Here is a 19,754-nt window from a genome sequence, read left to right on the forward strand (position 1 = left end):
AGTAAGTTACTCTGTAGCCAGAGTTGAGCACCTCTTCATTAGCCCACTGGGCTTTGCATGCTGCAGACTGCTTGAATTTCCACTATGGCACCTGTTGGCTCATTTGGACTGACTGGCCAAACGTAAGGCTTGCAGTGTCCACTGTTGTTTATCTCCACCGAGGACTTCTCTCTCCCATAGTGCTGCAAGCAATGTAGCTTTTTCTAGCTGAATTTCCATTCTCTAGGTGCAACACCTACTTTTTGTGAAGTCAGGCAGATCCAGCAGGGCCAGTGCCTGCTGCATCTGCACCTGCCCCCTTTCTTTGGGACTTCTGGGAGTACCTGCTAGAGTCCTGGCACACAAAAGAGGGATCAGCTCTGTTTAGTGGGTGTTTCCCCCCTTGTCTGCCAGCCACATGTCTTGGATAGTGATCAAATACACATTCAGAACAGCCGTCATCCAAAGTTTGTTTTCTACATTTTGCTGAGGGCAGCTGCCTGGGAGTTGAGACATTTCCTTGGGTCCCAGCTGCTGCCACAGAATGTGAGGTGGGCAAAGGTGAAGACAAAGAGGAGCCCCTCTGAGAAGAGCAACGGCACGTAGTGTGGTGTTGCTCTGGTATGTGATGCCTCTGCAGCCAGCTAGCTTTTTTTTTTCTCCCCCTACAGATATTTTATCCTTTTAAGGCAAACAGCTTGAGCTCTGGCTGAGAAGTACTTTCCAAGGAGGTTTCAGAGAAAGCAGAACAAGCCATCAACATCTCAGCCCCTTTTCTAGAGGGAACAAATGTGAGGTGGAGGCATTGCTGGTAGATGGGAAGACTGAGGTGCACTTGCAGGAAGGGATCCTGGGGGATAAGAATCCCTAACTTCTGTGTCAAACTTCACAGCTTTCCCTGTTCTGGGTGCTTGATGCCTGCTGTCTCCCCCTCCCACACCTCATTCAAACTCCTTAAGGTATTAGTAATGATCTCTGATAGGAGCCTATTTACATTTGTAATTTAATCATTATCTTCTCAGGTGTGGATCAACCAACATAACACTTACATAAGCAATGAAAGGGGTTAATATAATTGCCAATACTCTCTGCTAAAAATGGTCTCATTAGAATCAGACTCAACAGGGGGCATTTGCTTGCCTCTTTCTCCCTCCTCCTCAGTGTGACAATGTATTCATTCAGTGGACAGATAGCAAGTCAGAGCCCAGTAATGTAATAAGGCTACCCAGAGGATTAAAGACATTAATTATACAAGGAAGCTAATCACAAGGAAAGTAAACACCTTCATTACGAGTCCTGTATTTGATTATTGGACCTAAATGGGAGGGATAAAAGGAATTCACAACAATAAGGAAACATGACCAAAAACATGTGTTCAATCATAATAGTTTAGGTATGGGGAGTAGAGTGGTGGATACTGCTCGGATATGGGAAGACACCTGTTTTTGCATTCTTCTTTATTGTTTCTTTCCAAGATAGAAAAGGACGGGAGTTAGTACAGAAAGTACTGTTAGTGACACTTTTGTGCCATCATAGACTACCTTCTGCATCAAAAATAATGTTAATTATCTTTGCCTGTCTGAGGATCTTAAGTGCAAATTAAACTTCACCGTGTTTACTGTGATGCAGATGTAAGTACGTTACCTTTCTGTAGAAGTGGAGCCACTTCTGCCCAGCCATGGCACAAGTAAATAGTTTGCATGGCTTTTCAGGGATTATAATGTGCTTCAAAAATGGGTTTCTGAATGTGTTTAACAACATAATGTTCAGTTGCACTGTGTTCTTTCCAGACCATACCTGCTCCTCAGAAATAGCTTTGTACTTCTTTGAACAGGAAGCAGTTACCTATCAACCAGTCCATTTCATTTGGTTAATTGTATTGTTTATGATGAAAAATACACCCAGGTTAACTATTTTGGTGCTCATCAAATGGTATGATGGCAACATTAGGGTTTACCAGATTTAGGGCAAGGAATAATGAGATGGTGTGATGGAGGAACACCTTCTCTTCTGGATACACAGCACACCATCCTAGTGGTCCAGCTTTATCGATATGTTATGGTTTTGGAAGTGCATCTCAGTCAGGACTAATGGGGAAGGGAAAAATATTCTCACAAAAAGAGGGAAATATGGGTATTCTTCGTTAGTCTTCTAGAGTGATTGCTGTGCGTGCCTGTACTCTAGCGGTACTCCAGTGTGCATGCAGGTGGGTAGCACATGCGCTGACAGGAAGCTGCCATCTGTAGAAGACACCCTTTACCAGAACCACTGGTGACTGAGTAACATAATGTGTCTTCGTGCAGAGAAAGAAGATGCCTCTCAATTAGATTTGTGTTGGTTTATCAGGGTATATCAAGCATCTGAAAGTTCCAGGTACCATTTTGCTTAGCCTGTGTTGGCATCATCTGGCAGTGGGAAGGAGAAGAGAAATAAACTAGAAGTAGACTCTGGAGCATGGAACTTTGTGTGAGTCATGGTCTTCTTCCTAGGTTGTTGTTACCCCCCCCCCCCTTATTTTGGAAATGTACAGCCATACCAAAGTTTCGAAAAGTAAGCCCCAAGACACTTTTAGATAAGAGGAGTTGTCTTGTGAAGGATGGAGGCAGTCTGGCAGACCTATTCATTGAGTCAGTCTTTATTTTGAGCAAATGGATTTGACTTAGTAGAAGTTTTCAGTCCTGAATTGCTAGAGGATTGTTCCTCTGAGAGCACATGGTGTAGTGCAAAGTGAAAGAAATCCGGGTTGCCAGCTATTCACTTAATACCTGGCCTTGTAGACGTGTAGCAGTGACTGCCATCATACATGTGAATGAGCAGTGCTTCTTGTTAGTTATAGATCTGAAAAGCTTTAGAAATATTTTGAAAGAAACTGTGTTATAATTTTTTTTAAATCGTTGTAGCCTTCATGCCGAATAAGTCATTTTTCTTTTCTTCAAATATCATTTCAGAATTTTTTTTGTTGTTCTTCATAAAAGGAAAGTATGACATAGAAAGAAAAAATTGTCGGTTTCTGCATAAAGTTTAAGCACAGCCTAGTAGGGAGGCCTTTATTCTCTTGTTAAAAAAAAAGAACAAAGAAGAACCAAGTGACTGATTCCTGTAGCCTTGAATGGTATACTACTGGATAGAACTTTGACATGGTCCTCGTGGAGAGGAACGGCAAGCACATGAAATAACCAGTTCACTGTGAATAGGTCATCTTTTATTAACTTCTTACTCCCCTCCCTTTTCACAGACTTCTGAATTTACCTAGTCCTTGCCTTTTTTTGTTTAAGTTTTGGTGGGAAATACTTAGGATAAACAAATGTTTTCTTTTTGATAGCTAAGTGCTAAAATTGTATAGTCCATGCCATTGAAATGTAACAATAGATAGAGGATGGGGAGATTGCTCAGTCAGTTAAGTACTTGCAGAGCTCCAGTATCTACATAACAAGCCGAGCATTGTGAAACATACCCTGTAATCCCGGCTCTGTGGAAGGGGAGACGAGGAACCCTAGTGCTTGCTTGATAGGTAGTCTAGCTGAATCAGGTGAGCTTCAGCTTTTAGACCCTGTGTCAAAAAAATAAGTGTAGCATTATTGAAAAAAACAACTGCTGTTACCCTCTGGCTTCCTCATACAGATGTGTGCATGTACACACAGATAAACCATACACATATACACACAGAAACCAAATTTACTTTAACCATAGTTAAAGTAAAAACTTCCAAGAACAGGGAACACTAGACACTTAGAAATATTAACTATATGCATTTGAATACTTATTTACATGTTTATAAATAATTATGACAAATTGTTTTAGACAATTCTAATACCATGGAGTATTTTAGTATTTCCATCATCAGTTTTATCCTGCCTATAATATGGTCATGATAATTTTGAACAACCCAGGTGACCATTTTACATATTAAGACATGAAGATGTGAAATACACCAGTATTGAGATGCTTTGGGAAAATACCCACACCAAGTGTGCAGAGAGAACAAACACGTTGTCAGAGTATTCATACTCAAGTTAAAGGGAAGAAACCACTCATCACAGAGGGGCGATTCCAAGGTGGCTGGTCTTCCGGTGGCACTCCTGTGTTCTGTGCCATGCAGTCATCTATCACCATAGATATTAGAGCAGTGTTTCATCTTCTGGACTCCTAAGGGTTACTGTCAGTGTAATGGATGGGAAATGACTCAAGAATACATTTATTTCTCTTGGCAACAGTGGGATTCTCTACTAGCTGGACTTAGAAGTTATTAAACAACACCTAGGTGAACTCTCGCTAGTGAGTTTTTAAATCATTGATGACAGCTTTTCCCTCTGTTCCTTTTTTAGGAGAACAGCCATAATATTATAATCTTCGACTGCACAAACCAGGCTCCTTTTTTTTTACTTTACTTTTTTCTTTAATGGACATAGATACACTGTTTTTTTTTCTGAGAAATTCTTAATAAGGTAAAAGCAGAATGGCTATTTTGTAGCCTCATCTTTACTGGTTAATTATTGATGGTGATGATGACAAAAGTCTTTTATCTTACTCTGTCCACATATGCTATCTTATTTAGTTCCACAATAATTTTATAATTCTATTTACTTTTTCTTGAGTTTTATTATTTTTTTGAGACAAGCTCTTATTATTTAGCACAGGTTGGCCTGGGGCATGTTAGGTAGTATAGGCTGGCCTCAAACTGGCAGTCCCGCCCTTCCTCCACCTTCTGAATGTTGTGATTGCCAGTAATACTACCATGTCTGCCTCATCTTCATTTTTTCCACATGGATAAAATTAGGCACACAGAAGTTAAGCAATTTGGCCCAGATAAAACCACTGGTTGAAGTCTTCACAAGGTTACTGTGAGTCCGGGACTCATGCACATTCTTTATGAAATTTTTTAAAATGTAATTTATTTGAAAGCAGAGAGAAAGAGAGAGAATTAGTGGACACTTGTGACATCTCATTACTGCAAACGAACTCTAGACACACATGAAACTTTGTACATCTGGCATGTACAAAGTGTGTGCTGGGGAATTGAGTCCTGGGCTTCCAGGCTTTGCAAACAAATACTTTCAACCACTGAGCCATCTCTGCAACGCCCTCATTCATGTGGAATTTTGTTTGATTATTTGTTTCAAATATATAATTTGTTAAAGATTTAAAGATAGGTGTGTGTGTGTGTGTGTGTTTGTGTGTGTGTGTGTGTGTGTGTGTGTGTGCATGCGTGCATGTTTACATATGCCATAGTTAGAGGACAACCTCGGGTGCTTGTACTTTGTATCCTACCTTGTTTGAGCTTGGGTCCCCCTGTGTTCATTGATGCATGTGTTATGCCAGCTGACCTGAGAACTTCTGGGGATTTTCCTCTCTCGGCCTCCTCTCTTGCTGTGTGATATTTGGGGTTATAGATGTGAGCTACTCTGTCTGGCTTTGCATGGGCTGTGGAGATTGGAACTAACATCCTCTTGTGTGTGTAGCAAGTACTTTACCCATGAAGCCAGTTTCCTAACCCCTCAAACATTTCTTTCTAAGCATAAGTCCTATTCTACATCCCCTTGTGTGATTTTGTACAGCTCCCCGATAAATTTTCATTATGCCACTATCCCCATATAGACATGACGGCTATGGATATTTTCTCAGCGATGGCATATGTTAGTCTCCTGGCAATGGTTCTTACAATAATACTGTATGCCTTCTTTCTTCAAATTGTCATCCAGTCCAACTGTTCATGCCTAAGAAATTTCTTGCTGTTTCATACATAAAAACTTTACTCTATATTTTATTTGTATACATATGTATGTGTACATTTGGATTAATTTTTTTTATAACCCTTGCCTGTCCCTATGTGATCAAACTTTTGTGTCAAAGAAACTGCCCCTTACCTTGCCACTGGTTCATTTTCTTGCCTATTTCTCCCTAAATTTAGCATCTTTAATTGAGTGTTATTAGAAAGTTTATCAAATATCTCCTAGTCATTTATGTTAATAATTAAAATCTCAGATTGGTTTTCAGTTGTTTATTTGTTCAATCATTTGTCGAACATTTATTAAGAAACTAATGGAGGGTAGCGTTATACTAGATCTTTCTTCTTTTCACCTATGACTGATTCAATGCCTAAACACTGGTCATTGGAGAGGACATACTTTAAGACACTGCCACCTTCTCAGGAGCTAGTCCAGCACTGGCTAGGCCCGTGCAGCTGGCAGAGAGTCACCTTCCCAGTTCTGAGTGTTTGACTGGCCAGTGCTGGCAATGTTTTCTTCATCAGGTATATCAGAGTTTAAGCTGCATACTTTGGTCATAATTTGGGTAACATGCACTCCCACCAGAAGAGTGCAAATTCCCCCCAAAAGAAGGCTCATGTCACTGTATTACTGTTGTTCCATGTTCTGTCCCTGGAGCCCAGAACAAAAGCGGCACATGCAAATTATCTGTCCCTTGGAGTAGAGCATAATGCTGGCCTCAGATACTTGAACTATGTAAAAGTTCAAATGTTGAAAACTCAACTCACTGGGCCCCATAGTTCTATCTGGAGAGAAAAAGAGTTACAAACTTTTGACCTTGGATGCTCCGAGAACCCCCTGTGGACTGCTTATGCACAACAGGCTTTTTCCTGACCCCCGCCCGCCCTGCAGTCTGCATCTGGCTCACACCCCTTGTTACGTCTTTTGCTTGGTCTGGGGGTATTTTGGTTCTGTTTCTAAAGCTTTGGTGTTTCAGAGTCTTGAAATATTCCCTCATGTTTGATTATTCTGGGATTGTAAATGATCTTTCCAAGGGAGCATACTTGTCCTCCAGCTCTGATAAATTTCGAGTCTTATGCTCTACAGCATAAATCCTCATAACCTGGTTAACCTAGAGAGGCAGAAGGATTGATTGCTATGAAACACAAACGTGGAATTAATAGAAATAGTTACAGGAGAATCTTTTCACATTCTTAATTCCCTTTTGCAGACACAGGCAGAACTCTCACTTTAAAAAAAATATCCTGTCAAGCCTAGAATAATAGCTTTCTAATTTTGCCTATCCAAAGATTCTCAAAGATCTTAATATTATGAGTTAGAAAGGACCATAAAACTCGTGATGAAATTCTTTTTAATTAGGTGCTTGCCTCAACATTAACAAAAATAAGACAGGAAAAATTTAAAAGGTTGATTTTGTTTGCACATCATCTCTTAGCTCATCAATATGGAAACTGCCAATAACCAGTCTTAAAAAAAATCCTTGTTCCTTGTTTTGGTTCACCTGAATAAATACTTCTGTGAACGTTTGAGGTCATTTTTAGGAAGGCCTGTGTACCTTTGTATGCAATAAGAAAGTGTCTTCTGTGCAATAAGAATGAGGTTTAATTACACCTCATACCATTGATTATAAAATGAATACACATACAATTCAATTTTATGCCTTGTAGTATGAATGAATAACGCAGGACAGATCACTTCTGAGTTTGAAGTTGAGAAAATTTAGAATCAAAGAGGCCAGGGAATATTACTTAGGGACAATAGCACTTACCTAACTACACTGCACTCCAGGAGGTTGCCACACTCATTCACCCTCCTTTTACACTATATATAACCTTACTATATCATTCACTGTCTTGAGAATTCTTTGAGCCTTGTTGTTCTGTAATACATTTATGGAAATTACAAGTAGGTTGGCTCAGAACACACCACAGATAATAGCTGAGAAATACACTTTGCCTAGTATGGTGGCTTACACTTACTCCCAGCACTCAGAAAGCTGATATAGGAGGATCACCATGAGTTCAAGGGCAGTCTGGACTAAAGAGTGAGTTCCAAGACAGCCTGGGCTAGGGTGAGACCCTACCTCAAAACAAAAATAAAAATCTTAACCTCTAATTCAACTACTACTTTACCACCAACTACATTTGTGATATTAAGTCCATCGGAACTTCTTTTTCTAATATCTACTGTGGGGAGAACCAAGACTCAAGACACAAGATGGTAAGGTAGATTTGGTAATGACAAGCTCATAGCATGGAGCCCGGTATAATTTATCTTGTGTTTTTTTTTTTTTTTTTGTTGTTGTTTGTTTGTTTTTTTTGTCATGACTCAGAAGAAGATGCAGTGTGACAGCAAGAATCCTCCTTGACTTTTGAGTGGATTAACCTTAGGCAACGAAGTTTGAATACAGTGAAGCTTACAGTTGCATCATTGTGCTATTTATTTCATTCAGCAGGTAGTTGTAGAAACACAGAGAAGTCAAGGTTGGACTGACTCTGGTTGAACTGAGGTTTATGTATATAAATTATGTGAAAATTCTAGTGGAAGGAGTTGCCTTGTCTCACAGGAATGTTGTTTGTGCTCTAAAATGAAGCCTACCTCGTGGTGATTCTTTTCAGATGAATTGGTATGAAATCATAATGATATTGTTCTTAACATTTGCTGAAACACACAAGGATATGGTAAATATAGACTGTGCTGTTGTTCCTCTAGTGTAAGTTTCCATAGACCCCCTGCCTTAATGATTTGATTTCACTTCATCCAGAGTATTTAGAGCAAAGTGGCTCTGTTATTTCCTGGAATATTTGTCTAGAAGTTCCTCACTGATAATGGGTTTCTATTCGAACACTATTCATTCCCAACTTGAGGATCTGCTGTCCAGACAGAGGGCTCTCAGCTGCAGAATATAATCTTAGCTGATAAATGTTTTCCCTTAATGACCTTGATTCTGCATTTTAGAATGTCTTTTCAAAAACAATCAGGGTGAAGGTAGAAGCAGTGATAAGAGCCTTGTTACCTTGTGGAGGAGTATATTAATGTCCTGGACAAATTCTTGACAGTCACAGTGATAAGCTGATAATGGAAGGCCTTAGAATGAAAATAAAAATACTAGTTCATCTTGAAATGTGTCGTGTAGTACAAGAAAGACAGATTATTTTTAACAGCTTCATTGAGATAGAATTTACATACCATACAATTCGCCTAGTATACATGAACAATGAAGATATTTTATGTTGTCAATGTGGAGAACTGTCGAACTGTCACCACAGTCCATATTTAGAACATTCCATTTCTTCCAAGAACTCCCCAGGACCCACCTATACGTGCTTTACCTCCAGGCTCAAACAACAGCAGATCTGCTTTCTACCTTTTAAAGTTTGTCTATTTTGTATTTGTCATATAAACATTTATTTCATTTTATAACCTGTATCAGTTTAATAATTATGTGATGTTGAGCTATGATTTCTTCAATGCAGTTTAGAGTGTTGATGGTATGTTTGGATCCAGGTTTCTTGTTGTTATATTAAACTTAGAATCTTACTAGATTCAGAAGACTTCAGCTGGTGTATTTTTGATTCATGTGTGAGTGGTGTATAGATTGGAGTTTTGGGTTTTGCCTAGATCTGACATATTAGTATAGTAATGATTTGATTTAAATGAACAGAAATAGTATTGTCAGGTTGTTATTATAGGATATGTGATATATTCAGGAATTTTACTGTGGGCATTAAGATGAATTTTTAGCTAATATTTCTGATATGTTTAGACTATTCATGCTATTTTAGAAACAATGTAAGTGTAGAAAACTCAGAGGGGTCAAGGCATTTTCTTGACTAAAAAAGGAGGCCTGAATCAAAGTCTCTAATTTTGCTGTTATATTAAGAGTTGTTTGTCCTCTGGGGCTTTGGTAAGCAGCCAGTATGGCTTACATCTTCCCTATGTGTCTTACTGTGCTTTATTTTCCTCAGTACTGAGGTATATTCTTGAAGTTACCCTCCACTTTACCTTTTGGATTCCTGTGCATATTTTGTTTGCACATGCATTCTGCTAAAAGTATGAATAGAAGCAGATGTCAACAAGTTAAACATAATGACCAGTTCCTAGGGTGAATACAGAAGTGAGCAGAAAACTGTTTGTGAAGTGAGAGAGGCAAGGACAGAGGAGAGATTTGAATTATGAAGGGAATGGACCTGTGTGCATGAGAGAACTGTAACACAAAGGAGCATGGCAGCATTTGAAAGGGAGAGAGACATTTCAGTTCCAGAGATGTGCCTGAGGAAGTGATTTCATGAATAAAGAGGAAGGTTTTGATTATAATTCTCTTTATGGCAGAAATTATTTTACAGGAAAAATTCTAATGGATTCTTGTGTCATTGGAGCTGAAGGCAGATGAAGATGACTTTGGTCTCTACTGCAGGTGGTCATGACCCCTTTGGGACCTGACTCTGATTTAAGGTGTCTGAAGCTGACTCCACTTTGTTTCATTAAGCATCTTGGCTTGCTACCTGGCTGGCTGTATTCCCCAGAAGCCTTTGCTTGCATGCCAGTCAATCCCTCCTGCTGCAAAGGCTTCTGGGTTACAAGCCAATTGGGGATGCTGCCAAATCTGCTGTTTATTCATCAGTGAAATGAGGTGGCACTGTTAGCTCACTTTCTTATTGTGCAGGTACCAGGAATGAGTTTTGGTTGGAGAGAATGAGGACTAATCTCACTTTAAGGATTTATGGGGGATTGATTAAAAAGACTTGTAGAGATGGAAGGGAGTAGCTCTAGGGACACTTGGAGGTAGGTTGATCACCAGAGCTTCAGGGGGTGACAGAGCAAGACCCTGGCCTGTGTGCTGGAAGAAAGGCATCCAGTTAGTGGCCCTCATTATCTGATTTACATTACAGATTAGCTGATACCTGATTACACCAGCTTAGTCCAGTATGACTCTGCAAGTAAAGGTGACAGGGAAGAACCAGCAAGAGCTTCTGCTTCTGTCCAGTTGGGCCTAGGGGCAAACACTGGGCACACTCATGCCACAGGGCCCACTTGTGCACTTGTGTCTATGTTTGAGGAATTCCTGGACATGCCCAGTGAGAGAGAGAGAGAGCTGGCCAGGAGCAACTTTGTGTTCATGTTCCTGCTGCTCAGTGTTTGTTAACTGTAGTTGAAGACTGAATCTTCCACCATTTGCCTATGCCTAGAAGCTTCCACACCCCCTACTTGTCACGCAAATGCCAAAATGAACTAAGTCCTAAATGCAGTTATGCTTGAAACCCTTGCTCCACAGCTAAGTACCTTGTGGCTTCTTGGACCTGTGCAGTCAGTGGCTGGAGGTTAACTACAGCACTGGGCAGAATATCTAATTCCAGGACCTCAGTGCCATTGTCGGAGTCTTACAGAAGCGATGTGTGAGCTGTGAGGTTGTTTTCAGGCACTGAAGAGCAAGTGAAGTGTGCTGGTAAGGAGCTGGACCTGAAGCAGAAGGTTGAGAGCGAGGTTACCAAGCTTGAAAAATAAAATCTCAGTAATCCATTAAAGTTAGGATGACAGCAACAGCTGTTGTCTGAGCTGTATCTCAGGACCCTGAGCAACACCTAGCTGAGCTGACTGAACTGGGACCTAGCATCAAGCGGAGTCAACTAGCATGGGAAGTTGGCCTCAGAGGGCAAGGGTCTCTGAGGGGATGCCAAGACTTGGTCCAAAGCTGACTAGAAGGATGATGGTTTCTTCCTCGGGACTCTGCAGTCAAAGCTGTCTGCCTACTTACTCCATAGGAGTCCTTGAAGAGCCTTCCTTGTCCCTGGCCTACTGATGATGCTGGTCATCTCCTCCATCCTGAACATAGATTCCAGCTTCTCCAGGGAGGAGGCTATTGCAGGTCATGGTTTGCTGTTACAGTTTGCTTTATGTGGCTTGGGGATTCCATTGTCTCTTATCCCTGCTATGCTTCTCTCTTTCTCTAGGAACTCAGTCTCCATGTTGGGTCACACTTCAGCCATTGAGGAGGTGGGTGATCCTCATGGGTATTTTTCTATCTGCTCTACAACTCATAGATGTCCTTGCTCCTGTTACCCTGTTCCTACGTGCCTAATCCCCCATCCCTGCTCTCCACCTGTGCTTATTGGGTGGCACCTGGAGAGCCATAGGTCTCCACTTTCACTCTTAGCTCTAGAATTCTAGTCAGTCTACCATTCCAGGAGTTTCTAGACATTTTCCCTCTAAAATCCCACCATACCACCATAGTTTCATTGCTTTCTCTTCCTCCCTTCTTCGCCAGTCCTAACATCTCTTTCTTAGGATGTTATGAGATGAGACCTTCATGGCTCCACATCTTAGAAGCCCAGTAGGAAGGCTTTCAATTTAACCTTTAGTGAGTTTAGTGGGGAAGGAAAGGTAATATAGATTGTCTAAAGAAGGTATGTATGCATCTATCAATATATAGCATGACATAGAAATAAAACCATGGGAAATCTTTCTACAGACAGCAGTTTCAACAACTGTACTAGGTGATTCTAGCCCACTCTCAAGTTTGAGAACTGGCACAATGTTGGGGAGGGGACTGAGGATGAAATGCACCAGACTGTCATAAATTCTGGAACACAGCTCAGTGTCTAGAACAAGATGGCTGGGATTCCAAGTGAGTGTCTGCCCCACGTTACAATAACTTTCCCTGTCACTTGTTTTCCCATGTCCTTCTCAGTTACACATTCTAAGAGGTCTTTGTTTTTTTCTGGTTATAATAGCCATAAGTGCTTTTTCTTTTTGGATACCTGTAGGTTTGAATTTCTTTAGATCGAGCCATTTTTGGTACTTAATGTTAACTCTCTTCTTTTGTGAATTATTTCACACATTCATTTTTAATATATTCATATAAGTATTTACATATACTCACATACACACCCAGATACAATGTCCTGTGAACACTGCCCCTGAAGAGAACCACAGGTCATTCCCTGACTGCCTGGCCCACGTGCTCCCCTCTTGTGCCTTACTGGAGTTTCTTCACAGTGCTTCAGTACTTGAAATGATACTTGAAATCATTTGCTGCCTGGCTTTTGTCTGAGACTGCCATGTAAACTTATCTCTCCAGGCTTTTCCCATGTTCCAAGCTATGTTCATGCACCATTAATATGTGAAGCACTTTGAAGCTCGGGGATATTAAACACCTTGATCAGAGTCAAAACACGATTTGCAAGTCACATCTGCATTTGAACTCGAGTCTGGCTGAATCGGTCTCTAATTCTTTTAAGAACAGAATCCATTAAAATGGTATATCAGAGTTAAGAGGGCCATAAAGATGACTAAGTTCACTCTCTTCTCTTCCATATACTGTGAATGAATAGGGTCCTGAGATTGGGCCCTCCACAGTTTCACCACCATTGTATGGGCTCAGCTCATCACTCAGATCTTTTAATGCCTGCTTTGAAGAATTCTCTCATTTCTCACATTGATATCTAGTTTCCAGATGTTGTAAATCATTTTTTCTTGAAAATCATAGCTGTTGCAGATATACAGGCAGTTTTCTAGTAGTTTCCGTTTTCTGTGTCAGGTCCTCAATTGTGTTGCTCGGGTGATTTGGCTCAGTGTTTTCGTGTAATCACATACTAAGTGCTGGTAGTGCACACTTTCGTAGGTTTAAGCCAGGGACTGTATTTACTTGGGCACAGTGAGAGTAGATTGTAATTCCCTGTTTCCTTTGTTGCTTTCAGACTTAAAATAGCAATTTCATTTAAAATTAATAGTCCCAGTTTCACTTCAGTCTCATTCGCTGAAGGGAATCTTATAGTTAACTGCAGTTTTGGTTGTTTTCACTGTAACTTCAAGGGAATTCTTTGATAGCAGCCAACCCCCGTGCATGGCTTAGCTGCTTTAGACAAACACTGCTAGCGTACCACAGCCACGAGATCCTTGGAGCAACATCCCTAAAGTAAATTATTTGCTGTCTGTCCCAGAACTCGGCAGATTTACACAATTTCCCAACAACATGTGTCAGAGCGTTATAAAATCCAAGAGTTTGAAACATACTAAAGAGATCCCCAGTTAACATTGAAATAGGATACTTCATTTTACTGAAGGCAACTGATTCAGGGAAAAAGGAATTGAAGATCTAGGTCAAAGTCAAAGGGTGAAGGTCTAGACTTTACGTTTTTATTTTATCTTCTTTTCAAATATAGGAATGCTGTGTGTGAGTGTTATGGATGCGCATGTGACCCATGCCCATAAAGCACACAGGTGTGCTCCTGCTATATAAGGTTAGGAAGCAGGTATTATATCTTCACATCTAATAAATTTAACAGGTTAATATAATTTTACATTTGTTATAATCATTCACACATATGAGTTGAAGAAAGTACTTGGATCCACTGTGATGTTTCCACACACACATGCATCATGTGTGGAGCATGTCCATCTACCCATCTACCCTCAGCCACTGCAATCAAACTCGAAATGCTTGCATAACCTAGTGGGCATGTGCGACCTTGCGCTTGCCTTACCTTGTGCATCTGGTCGTGGGATCTGGAGAGTCAAATATGGGTCCTCAAGCTTCACAGGAAAGTGCCTTTAATCGCTAAGCCAGGCTGTAGGTTATTTTTTAAACATAAAATGCATTTGGGGAACAAAAGGATGAAACAGAATTGGAGTAAACAAGCAGAAAGGTGACTAGATAGGCAGATGTAGACTACAGATAGATTCAGGGCTTTGTATAATCCCAGTCCTCTGAAACCTAAAGATACCAAAGCAGACTCTTATACTCCCTTTTCCCACAGGCTGCATACTGTGCTCAGACATGGAATCTTTCCTAGGCCAGCAGTGGAGGCCACATTCTTGCCGGTTGTACTCTGGGGTAGGCCTAGTCAGTATAGAGGTTTTGTGCCTGAGATTTGGAGTCAGAACATCCCGAGATCAGATTTGAATTTTGCTTCCAATGGCATCCTTTACTTGACTACATCCTTAACTTCTGAAATTAATTACACTAAAAACAAACAAAATTGCTGTTAACTATAAAGTTTCCCTCAGTAAATAAGCCATGAAAGTATCAAATTTCTTCATCTACAAAATGAGAGTCTGGTGTCTGGATGTGGATCTTCTACTTGGATTCTCAGATCAGCTGAGCATGTGCTATGTTACTTTAGGTAAATTGCTTCACATCACTGTGCTATAGTCTCCCATATGTAAAACAGGTATAATGATCATATCTATAGGAAGAATTAAAGAAAAAAAATACTTGTGAACATTTAGAACAGCGCTTGACAGATAAAGAGCACATACCTACTGCTGCAGTGATTCTGCAGTCCACTCACCCAGTGTCTTGACGCTGCCCTTAATGGGGAGTTGGCCTGCTGAAGGCGTCCTGTTTGTCACCACTGAGGGGAGAGCAAAAGCTAGGGATATTATTATTAAACAACCTGTTATGCAAAGGTAATCTCATACAAAAAAAAAAGTGTATTTTCAAAAAGGTCATCAAGTTAGTCCATTTGGCAATGTGATTCTGTTAGGACCAGGACTCTGCCCTTCACCCTCACCCTGGGTTCCATATCTGTCCCCTGGTAGATGACATTTCTTTACCCAGATGGAACCTTTCTGTTGGTGAGTAATGACTCCTGGGTGTCCATTTTCATATTCATGTTTTTCCTGGGAGCAGGGTTCATGGTAGAGGCACTTTTTTTTTTTTTTTTTTGGCATCCTAGGGCAGTGGTATCTGAGAGTTTGAGGTCATTTGGCAGACTAGTTCTCCAATTTCCTTTGACTCATCTTTTATCTCCTTTCTGTAGGATTTTCCTTTTTGCTCCAAATTTTCTTTTTTCCCCCTAAGCACAGCACTGACCATCTCCTCAGAGCAGCTTATCTTCCTGTAACTTTTGATCCAGATTATCCCTGTGGTGGGAGCAGAACTTGGGTTGAGTTCTCTTCTAATCTTTTTGAAAATTCCATAGGCAGGAAGGAACTGAGACTACTGTCATTTTTCTGAAGACATTTTGTCCCTCAACTTTAAGTGCTTTAATTTTCTTCTTGGGTCCTGGCATATGACTTGAGAAGTAGTATTGAGCTACCTCCTCTCTGTTCTCTGTCCCAAGTGAGCTGGCAAAAAGCCAGCTTGTTTCCATGGGAAGTGGAATGGACAGGAGCTGTGGAGTTTTCTGAACCGCATTTAAGATCTCATTATACTCCTCACTGAACTTTGGGGCATTTTCATCTCTCTGATATAGATTTCTTTTTTTGTGAAATACCATCGACAATAACTCTTTCAGATGGCTAGGATAGGGCCATGCGCCTTGCAGTGCCCTGCAAAGTCTGAAGTCAGGCTCTCCCACTTTCTGGTTGGTTGTATGTTTGCAGATAGATTACTAACTTCTCAGATTCCACAGCTGATGTGTTTGACAATAGTACCTATGACACAGAATGGCCAGCAGGATTAAGTGAGTGCCTATATCAAAATTCCTTGGAATGGGCCTTTTATTTTATCTTCTCACTTTTTTGTGTCTCTGAGGTATGGAGTGGACAGACCCTGGAATGGGGAATCAACAAACCATGCCTGGTATGGTTGGGCAAGGTGGATTTCACTCAGACGCAGAGCTCTGGATAATGAGCCCTTGGGTCCTTATTCTACCTTCTAGTCTTAAGACACAGCAATGAACCTTTACCCCTATTTGTTGCTGGGGTGCAGAATGAGGCTGTACCTAAGGGAATGGGAGTGGCACAAACTTTCCTCCTAATGCTGAATGTGACAGGAGGAGATAGGATGAGAAGATGGAGTCCTCACCAATGCCTTCTCCCAGAGTCAGACTGTTATAGGGAAGCAAGGTTTCATTTAGGTAGAAAGCTTCATTTTTGAGATGGCCTAGGAAACAAAATAAAACCAGCCTTAAACTCAGCTTTTTGAAATTGCCAAGCCATCTATATAAACTGTTGCTTCCACAGCCTGCTTCTGGCTGTTCCTCTTTAGAGGATTTCTTTTTTTTTCTTTTTTTTTTTTTTTTAGGGGGGTAGGTGTTTTTCAGGCATTAGGAGAAAGCTAGAAGGATCCAGATGTTTCTATTCCTCCAGAGCAAAGCTTGCCAGTGACTGACAGGTATGAGAGCTAACAGTTTGGCTCCAGTGCCTCACAGAGATGTCATTTTTCTTCTAAAGTTCCATTGTTGCATTGTGTGGGACCTGTGGAATTTTACTCAAAGTTATGCACTGCTCTTTCTATGCAGAGCACTTAGAACATTTCTTAGACAGGAATCCTTGTCTCAGACTCTGCTGCTATAGACCCCACCTAAGGTAGCCCTTTCCCCAAAGCCGAGCTTCATGCCACTAAGAATGCCCCTCCCTAAAGTCTGTTAAGGGTGCATGTCAGATATGGCAATGCAACTGGCAAAGCAATTTTCCATATATTTTATATAGAAAAACACCCATTTTATAATGTGATTTGGTTTTAAGTGCTTTGTTGAATTGACTTTGCCTCAGCTAACAGCATTCCATAGGTACATTACATAGCTATGCCATGTTAATAACTAATACTGCATTGATGTTGATACTTTCCTCTAGATTCCTCCCTGCCTTTCATTCTCTTCTCCTACTCTTTCCTTTCCTCTGCCCCCTCCCTCCCTCCCTCCTTCCCTCCCTTCCTCCCTCCCTCCCTTCCTTCCTTCCTTCCTCCCTCCCTCCCTCCCTGCCTCCCTCCCTCCCTCCCTCCTTCCCTTCCTTCCTCCCTCCCTCCCTTCCTTCCTTCCTTCCTCCCTCCCTCCCTCCCTCCCTCCTTCCCTTCCTTCCTCCCTCCCTCCCTTCCTCCCTCCCTCCCTCCCTCCCTCCCTCCCTCCCTCCCTCCCTCCCTCCCTCCCTCCTTCCCTTCCTCCCTCCCTTCCTCCCTCCTTCCCTTCCTTCCTTCCTTCCTTCCTCCCTCCCTCCATCCCTTCCTCCCTCCCTCCCTCCTTACCTTCCTTCCTCCCTCCCTCCCTCCCTCCTTTCCTTCCTTCCTTCCTTCCTTCCTTCCTTCCTTCCTTCCTTCCTCCCTCCCTCCCTCCCTCCCTCCTTCCTTCCTTCCTTTTCTCCTTCAGCTGTCATAGGTACTGAGCTCTGGCATGTCCTATACTTCCCAGATCCATACATAATGCTTTAGCTGCATAGGTGTTAAGGAAATGTTCATAGATTTTCTTGGGAATGTAACTATAATTTATTTTCTCCATCCTCTGGGAAGATAGTGTTTCTAGCTCCAAACCATTACCCTGATAGAAATGGCTTAGTAATCAGTAGAGCTAGCTGACCTACATTGAGGTATTTTTAACCTGGTGCTCTTTGGAGTACAGTTAGTGAGGAACTCATTTTTATTACAAATATTTATTTGCCCACTATGTGCCAGTCACTGGTAAGTATTATAATAAAGAGACTTTCACAAGAACATGTTTTTTCTCTGCAAACTTGTAGGAAGTCCTCCTTGCCCCAGTGTACCAATGTTTTTTGAGGATAGACCTCATTTTAGACACAATGCCATGTATTGCATTTGGCTCATCATGGGTCCCGTTACTAAGAATGCTTGCTTTTACTTCTTGAATTAAAAAAAAAAGATATTAAACATGTTTGATTGAATAAGGAAATAGGGAGGCAAAGAGAAGGTAGGAATGTAAAGCATCAGGTCTTGAATCAGGATGTGCTTACAACCATGGACATTGCAGCATGAGATTATATCTACAGATGCATTTTTCTGCACTCAGTGTTTCCCTGTGATATATATGGTTTGTGGGCTGCAGGTTGGACATCCCTGTGGGAACCTTCTAGAAAAAAATTCTGAAGATCTAATGCTTCAAATATGTCTAAGGCTTAAAAAATCAGGCTCAGCAGCTCAAGCAAAAATTCCATGAAGTGTTCATTATTTGTTTTGCACCCTATCGAAGGTCCCACACTTTTCTATCAAACTTCTAGTACTATAGCAGGTAACCTAGCTTTGAGGAAAGTTGAACTGCTTCTGTGGTCCATAAACTGTCAAGATTTCTGCAATGTGACTCTCGGAATATTAGCCCTTAGTGAACTTGTGTGTTCCCTTCGAACAAAACCATTCTTTGGGCTGGAGAGATGGCTTAGCGGTTAAGCGCTTGCCTGTGAAGCCTAAGGACCCTGGTTTGAGGCTCGATTCTCCAGGACCCATGTTAGCCAGATGCACAAGGGGGCGCACGCGTCTGGAGTTCGTTTGCAGAGGCTGGAAGCCCTGGCACGCCCATTCTCTCTCTCTCCCTCTATCTGTCTTTCTCTCTGTGTCTGTTGCTCTCAAATAAATAAATAAATAAAATTAAAAAAAAAAACACATTCTTTAAGGTATGTTCTGAATACTAGTGGGTCAGAAGACCTTCAACCCTTGAGATTAGCAACAAAGTAACTGATGGAGGAAGTTGTGAGAGACATATTATGTGTGTACTCAGACTGTACTTCACAGGAAAGTAATGGGAGTCCTAATGAAAGGTAATGGAGTAACTAGGAATTGCTGAGTTGTTACAAGGGCTGTAAATAAGAAAGCTCCACCCTCCAGGGATAAGCTCAATGTTGAGGCTTCACTTAAACAAGCTCCCAGAGGACTTCCGGCCAAGATGGTGACTGCCTAGCTGTGCTAATACGGGGGAAAGAGAGATAGATGCAGATCCTAAGGAGAGAGCTGCCCCAACATACCTCAAAAGGGGCCCGACTGAAACTAAGGAAAATTGGCAGAACAAGCAAGGGTGCTGTTTTCCTGATGAATCAGATACCAGCACGAAGGGGAGGAGACCAAAACAGAGAAAAATCAACTCCGACCAAATCGGAGAGCCAGAGTCTCAGAGGCCCGCAACATCTCAGCACTGAAACAGACCAAAAATGAACCCAACATGGCTCAGGGAAATTTTGCGGAAGAGGGGGCAGAAAGAATGTCAGAGTCACATGATGGGTCAGGATATGCAGAGACATTTATCGTACTAAGAATTGTGGGCTAACTCCACAATGTACGACCCATATACCTCAACAAGTAGGGTCCATTGGGAGAGGGTAGATCATGGATGAGCCTAAACAATGATACCAAACTGCCTATATTTGCTGAAAAGAAAACTAATAAAT

At 41.3% G+C, this 19,754-nt stretch overlaps 1 protein-coding gene across 2 annotated transcripts in view; it reads left to right on the forward strand.

The window, feature by feature from the left end:
• Positions 1–19,754, forward strand: part of Prkg1 (protein kinase cGMP-dependent 1) — a 1,244,729-nt gene that overhangs the window by 98,528 nt on the left and 1,126,447 nt on the right. The window lies entirely within an intron of this gene.

This window comes from Jaculus jaculus, chromosome 1 (genome assembly GCF_020740685.1).
Source record: "Jaculus jaculus isolate mJacJac1 chromosome 1, mJacJac1.mat.Y.cur, whole genome shotgun sequence".
Lineage (NCBI taxonomy): Eukaryota > Metazoa > Chordata > Mammalia > Rodentia > Dipodidae > Jaculus > Jaculus jaculus.